This window comes from Vulpes vulpes, chromosome 15 (genome assembly GCF_048418805.1).
Source record: "Vulpes vulpes isolate BD-2025 chromosome 15, VulVul3, whole genome shotgun sequence".
Lineage (NCBI taxonomy): Eukaryota > Metazoa > Chordata > Mammalia > Carnivora > Canidae > Vulpes > Vulpes vulpes.
The window spans coordinates 44,146,514-44,154,182 of record NC_132794.1 but is presented as its reverse complement, the minus strand read 5'-3'; positions in this window follow the sequence as shown (position 1 = coordinate 44,154,182).

Below are 7,669 nucleotides of genomic sequence, written 5' to 3'. Positions count from 1 at the left end.
TTGAAGTTTATTCCTACTGTTTTTTTTACACGAGAAAGATTTTCCACTGATGCCATTCACAAAACTAACTCTATGTTTTAATGACTACAGAGTCACTCTGAATAGCACTTTATCCAGGAACTCCAAATGCCAATTTGTTTTCTACTGCGAGGTGTGTGTTCAAGCTTATGCAATGACTAGCTGGTTAATCTTTTAAGCTATTATATTCAAGATAGAAATCTACTGAATCTGAAAGCAAAATACAGCATCCACACTGCTATTCTTTGAAACCCCTTTTTCCCTACTGTGCCTGTATAACTGTTAATATCATATTTTGCTTTAAAAGGAGGGAGTATGGTGACCTCAGATGTCAATGAGCATCAGTATTTTCCTTATCATTTTGCTGACTCTGAAACTCATTACTTAGTGGTAGAGCAGCCAAATTTCTAGTCTCTTCGGTATGAAAACACTAAATATTAGTAGCTACTTTTTAGGCACAGTGCTAAGTGGATATTAATTTTATGTGCCTTAATTGTAAATTTGAACCCAGCCCATGGGCAGACATATTTCAAAGCATCATTATCATAGAGTCAAGAAGGACGGGACGATAATTGGACAACTTTGGCATGATCTACTCGGTAAAGAGAAAGACACTTTAGATAATCAAAAAGTGCAGAGCTACTAGCAAGATTTTGCTTCACGGTGTCCCCTAAACTGTTAAGAACCAGATGGCTTCAGAGATATGATATATATGAAACTGATAAAAATTTGAATCCAGTGGTTTCTGGGGAATTCGAGGCAGATGCCATCAGGATGTGCATAAAAAGTTAAACAGCAGTAATGAATTCCCTTAAATGTCTCTAAAAACGCATATGGATTCTCAAAGTCCATATTTTGATTTTGTGTGTGCAGCTCATAGCTCTAAGTCAAAACAGGGGAATGGAGTTACACAAGATTTTAAATCACTTGCATACATATTCTTGCTCAAAGTCAGCAACAGAGAAAATATGAGAGCTTATCTTACTTTTCAAGAAAGCATAGATGGGCATATGGTGAACATTAGTTATCTGAAAAAAATGAGTTTTGGTCATGACTGCATATTGCCTCTTTTATTCTGAAACCACCAGCCCAGGACTGAACTGACTTCACACGCACACACACACACACACACACACACACCAGTGAAAGCAGTAGTGACAAAAGTTTTCTCCCCATGGCAGTAGGGGCGAGAACACACCTTGGCTGTTGATCGTGGATGGGACTTGGTCAGTTTTAACCACGGTAGGGGAGTTGGGAGTGGTACCACCCTGAGGTTCACATCAAATTCCACCATGCAAATTGAAGTTTGAGAATCATCTTGAAGTTCCTTTTGCAAATAGAAATTAGTGGCAATTTTCCCAACTTGTTGCCTTTCATCAGTAATCAGTTTTCTCACGTTTAATGGAGAAATGTGGGTCTTCGCCTGCTAATAATGCCTGGACATGCTAGATTTTTCTTCACACTTCCATGGCATTGGTTATGCTATTCCCTTTGCCTAAACAATTTCAAGCTCTTTCCCCATCCTTCTAGAAAGAAGCTGCTGCTTCTAGAGGCCCGATCTCATATGTCCCTGTCCTTCAGAAGAAGCTAGTCAATAGTAGTAACTCTCCTCTCCTTGCCACCCTTGAATAAATCTCTAAGTGCACATTCCACAGGATATTTTAAGTATTTGTTTACTTGTCTCTTCCCTTTATGAAATCTGAATTCATCAACATAGGGTCTATTGATCTTTGCAACCCTGGTGTCCAGCACAAGGCTTGGAAACATGGTTATTAGATATGTAATTAAGTTCCAATGAAGTCATAATGGGGTGGGGTGGGTCCAAATCCAGTATGGTTTATAAGACGATGACTATGAAGACACAGGGAGAGCACCACATAATGGCAGAGGCAGAGATTTGGCAGCTACAAGCCAAGGAAAGCCAAAGATGGCCACACACTAGGAAGAGGCAAGGAAGGCTTCCCCTATGGGTTTCAGAGGTGCTGTGACTCTGAACACCTTGATTTCAGACTTCTAGTCCCCAGAACTACAGAGGCAATAGATTTTTGTTGTTTCACACCACCCAGTTTAGGACACTAATAAGCCCTCTATGCTCATTTTAAGTGTAAGCATTACTTTTATATCTTTTCATTTTGATAATGATATATAACTCACTTGGAGGTATGTCAACTTCCATGAGGTTTCTAAACAGTGTTTCTCTCAAAGGTTTCAAATACCCCAAATGAAAAATGTCACTATTGATCAGAACTGTATCAACCTAAAAGATGCAGAGCATTATTAAGGCAGGTCCCCTTCCTGTCTTGGACTGGAGCCTTAAAGCATCAGTGACCAGAGTTTATAGTTTTTCTAAAAATAAATTCTAAGGAGGTATCGTTTACATACAATAAAAACGAATTCATTGAAGTGTAAAGCTTAATGAATTCTGACCAACGGACACTCCATGTAATCACCAGCATAATCTGAAAAGAGAACACTTTCATCACCCCAAAAGGTTCCCTTGTGTTCCTTCCCAAATCAACCCCCCTTCCCCCAGGAAAATATTGATCTCCTGTTTTTTTTTCTAGGGTTTCCTGTGAGTGGATTCATACTTCTTTATGTCTGACTTCTTTCACTAAGCATCACATTTTTAAGATTTATCCAAGATGTTTCATGTATCAATAGTGCATTCTTTTTCTATTGCTGAATAGTATTCCATTACATGGATATATAACTATTTATTTATCCATTCACCTGTTGATGGACATTTGGATTGTTCCCAGCTTTTGGCTATTATGAATAGAGTTCCTATAACTATTCATGTACAAGTCTTTGTGTTGACATATGTTTTCATTTCTCTTAGATAAATACGCAAGGGCAGAATTGCTGGGTCATAGGGTAAGTGTATGTTTAACATTTTAAGAAATTACTATACTGTGCTGAAGTGGTGCTCATTAAGTGTATTGCCAGTCTTGAAAATTTTGGTTGTTCTAATGGGTGTGCATATTTTGTGGTTTTAATTTGCATTTTCCTGATGACTAATGATGTTCTTTAGCTCTTCTTGTGCTTATTGGCCATTTGTGTATCATCTTTTGTGAAGTTTCTGTTCAACTCTTCTGCTCAGTAAAAGTAAGTTCATCTTATTGAATAATAAGAGATTTTTATATATCCTGGATACACGCTTTTATCTGCTGTAAGTTCTACAAGTATTTTGTAGCAGAATACGGCTTGGCTTTTCATTTTCTTAATGGTATCTTTCAAAGAACTGTGGTTTTTAACTCTAATCAAGTCCAATTCGTCATTTCTTTTGTCATAAGTCACACTCTGTGTCCTAAGTAACCTTTGCCAAAGTCATACAATTTTTTCTCCTATGAAATAATTGTATATTATCTTTTATGTTTAGGTTTCTGATCCATTTTGAGTAAATTTTTGCATATGGTGTGAGGCAGGGGTCTGAATTCATTTCCTTCTCCTTATAAATATGTATTTGTTGCAGCACCATTCTTTTGAAACAAGTGTTTCTCCATTGAATTACCTCAGCATTTTTGTCAAATATCAATTGGCATATATGTGCAGGTCTATTTCTGGACTCTCTAGTCTGTTCCATTGATATATAGGTCATTTTTTCCACATTCTCTAGATTACTGGAGCTCTACACAGTCTGAAATCAGTTACATTAGTTCTTCAATTTTGTTTTTCTTTTTCAAAATTGTCTTGGCTATTTTAGGTCCTTTGCATTTCTACCTAAGTTTCAGAATTAACACATCAATTTCTAAAAACACAAAACAAAAAATACCTCTGGGATTTTGCTTTAAGATTACTCTGATTTGGTGAGAACTGATATCTTAACAATGGTAGGTCTTCTGATCCATGAACCTGACAGACCATTTATTTCAGCCTTCTTTATTTCTCTCAGTAATAATTCACACATTTTATAACCGGTTTTGTTAATATTTATTTCTCAATGAGGAACCATAGCTCTTTCCTTGTGACTTGGGTCTTTTTATACTCTAAGCAGGACAATATATGGGTCATTGGAAACCAAAGTAGAACTAAGAAAAATCATTTTGATATTGGGCATAAATAATTTATTCTCTCTTCTTCTGTGCAATGATCAATGATCATGTTCACAGAGTATTACTGCAGATGAAGATCACCTAAAGAGATTTTCCTTTATAGTTTGAGAAAAGAATGACAATCACAGAGACCATAAGCCTCTTAATTTTAACATTATAGATATGAATGTAATTGAAGATACCTAACTTTCATTTGAACTATATATGGCAGGACCATCTTCTCAAATGCCCTAGTTGGAAGATAATTGCCTCTTTTAGAACGTTTTCACTTTTATTCTCTGGCGGTCATGAACCCGACGCCACATGACTGGTTATATGCTGAGGTTCTGTACTAGTGGTAGATTACAGGAGGTTAGTAGAGTATATAAAAACAGATTGTAGGTGATAGATTGAGAATTCACGGGTAGCCTAGCTGTAGGCTGTAGTAGCTTTACCTGTGATGTTTTGTGTTTGGCTTAACTTGGATTTTTTTAGATTTTTGTGACCTTGTGAATTATCAAGGAAAAGGATAGTCTACAATCCCTTATTTGTATTTCTAAAATACAAAAAGTTTGAAAAGTCCCAGTTTTTAAAAATAGCATTTGATAGCAAACCTGATCAGAACTAAACTCATTTAGTACCCAAACCTGGCCTAAACTGACATGAAGCGTTTTTTGGTCTTTTCTGTCATTTAGTGTGAATATTCAAATAATTCACTGTAGAGATGTTTATGCATTTTATTATAGCATGCTGTTGCACACCCTGCACAATAATGTAGTGTCCATACCATGTATCTTTCTAAAATCTGAAAAACAGAATTTTGAAATCCATTTGAGCCCAAAGATTTTATACAAGTGATTTGGATTTCTGTGTTGATTTCTTGTCTATGCTGAAGGTATGTACACAAACTGGTGAATTTGCAGAATACTTTTTTTTTCCCCTTTTTCTTAGTCACACTTAATCTGTGAGCAGCTATAAAAAAGTGAATATAGAATTCCTTTGTTTTTGGCAGCCCAGACTACATTTGGTCTTTTTTATTTTATTTTATTTTTTTTATTTATGATAGTCACAGAGAGAGAGAGAGAGAGAGAGAGAGAGAGAGAGAGGCAGAGACATAGGCAGAGGGAGAAGCAGGCTCCATGCACCGGGAGCCCGGACGTGGGATTCGATCCCGGGTCTCCAGGATCGCGCCCTGGGCCAAAGGCAGGCGCTAAACTGCTGTGCCACCCAGGGATCCCTCATTTGGTCTTTCTAATAGCATCTGGCTCTATCTGGGAAATAGACTCTTTGTCCTTGGGAGCTAACCCTTGTATCTCCTCAAGATATAGAAGCTGAAGAGGACAGAGACTCCTGCCCCAATGCTGTCAAGCGTTGGTCATATTTGACCTATACCTGGCTGGCTATTCAGATGCTCAGTCCCATAACTCTTGGAAGAGCTGGGAGAAACAACAGAATGACTGATAAAAGACTGTACATTGTATAGCATGTGCTAAGTCCTCTGGACTTCATATTTTCAGGCTGTCCTTAGCTCTTGGTAGCTGTAAGTGCAACTTAATTTGGAAATAGGGTCTTGGCAGGTATAAACAAGTTAAGATCAGTCAACTGGATTGGGTTGGACCTTAGTTGACTGTTAACTGGTATTGTCATAGGAAGAGAAGAGACACACAATGAGAACATCATGTGACAATGGAGGAAGGGATTGGAGTGATCCATCTATAAGCCAAGGAATGCCAAAGATTGCTAGAAAATCACCAGAAGCTGGAAAAGGCAAGGAAGGAGTCTTCCCTAGAGCCTTTGAGAGAGAGTATGACACTACTAACAACTTGATTTTGGATTTCCAGCCATCAGAACTAGAAGACAATAATTTTTTTTTTTTTTTTTTTTTTAGGTCAGTGCTCTGCTCAAGTGGGGCTTGAACTTACAACCCTGAGATCAAGTGTTGTCCTCTCTGCCAACTGAGCCAGCCGGGCACTCCAAATTTTTGTTGTTTTAAGCCACTGCATTTATAATATTTTGTTACAACAGTCCTTGGAAACTAACACTGCCAGTAAGTTCTTTCTTGGTTAAGTCAACCAGTATTTGCTTCTTTTGTTTGCTACTAAACATTCTAATTTATACACCAAGTAATAACCTACACCCTCCTGTGTGATTCATGCATGTTATAAATATTTAAAAAATTCGAACAGGAATATATTTAGATAAAAAAGTTAAATGTTCCTACCCAAAGAACCACAAGTCCCAAAGCTAAAAGAAAAGACAACTCAGATATTGAGATGCAACACTAGAGGGTGACTAAAATCCTGAGGGGTTCCAAAATAAAATATTTTGTTGCTCATAGCAACAAATTAGTGAATAGCCAATCAGGGATTGCCTTTGAAAACACTTCAAAATAGGCTGTCCTTTACATAAGAGAAAGTCTTCTTTTCTGTTATGATTGCTTTTCAAGATACATTATATTATGATAAACGATCATGTACATTGTTTTGACAATCAGAGAATTTATGAATGAGAAACTGATTTGCCTGCAGTGATGAACTGAATTATAAAAAACAAAGCATTACCGGTGATAATATCATTTAAAATTTGTTTAAGAATTGTGCTACAGTTTTGCTTTCTTTTTAATCAGGAGAGAAAAAAAAAAAGGAAAGGAAAAAAGAAAAAGAAAAAAAGAAAAGCAGCCAATAGGCATTTATTTTGTGGTAACAAGCAACTGATAGGTCTCATTAGAAGATCTTACAAATCCATAGGTATAGGCTGGTTTGTTTCTTCCATATCATGTTTATGTGACCTTCCAGCTATACTATCTAGATATCCTACTTGTGTTTTTAAGCTTGTGCAAGGGGGAATGTCACCAACTTCTGCTGTTCTTTGTTCTCAAGTTCTTGGGGTGAGTGTGAGGATTCTCACCAGTCTAAAGGGGGTGGGGGGGGCAGTGTAGCAATTGGGAGCCTGTACCTAACGTCTGTGTGTCAGGCATGAAGTGCCTCCTTGATTTGCAGGAAATAGAGCTTAAGGTGAAAGAGAAATTATGACCTCTTATTTCCATTCATTCCTGACAAAAGCAAACCAAATCCCAGTAGGTCAAATCATCTGTGGAGGAATAAAGAAGTTGTTGTCCAAGGCGAAGGAAGTATTAACAGGCATAGTAAGATTGTCCATACCAAAATTTCCAGGGAGTTCTGTTGAGGCTTGAAAGTCCAACTGTGTCATAGTTAGGGTGTTGTGGGGAGAGCTTGGGGGCTGTTTGCCCAAAAGCCTCACAGATGCTCACTTCCCTTGGTGCATTTAAAGTAGAGCCCTTGGAAATTCCATGCATTTAGTACCCCAAGATGGATCCATTTTTGGTCAAGAAATGAACCCAGCTCACAGGAGTCTGGTATGCAAATGAGATGTCAATTTACTTAATTAAAACACAAACTATAATCATGAGAAGACCAGACGATGGTTTTCTCGCTAGCAAAGCGAACAATAAGTGAGAATCCAAATTATAATGAGAAAGATGCTAATATATATGAAAGTGGAACACTGGAGTTAGCTGTGTGACTCAAATTTCAGTGGTCTTACTAACCCAAGGCATCAATCTCTATGAGAAGAACCCTGACCCAGCACCCGATAGGCTG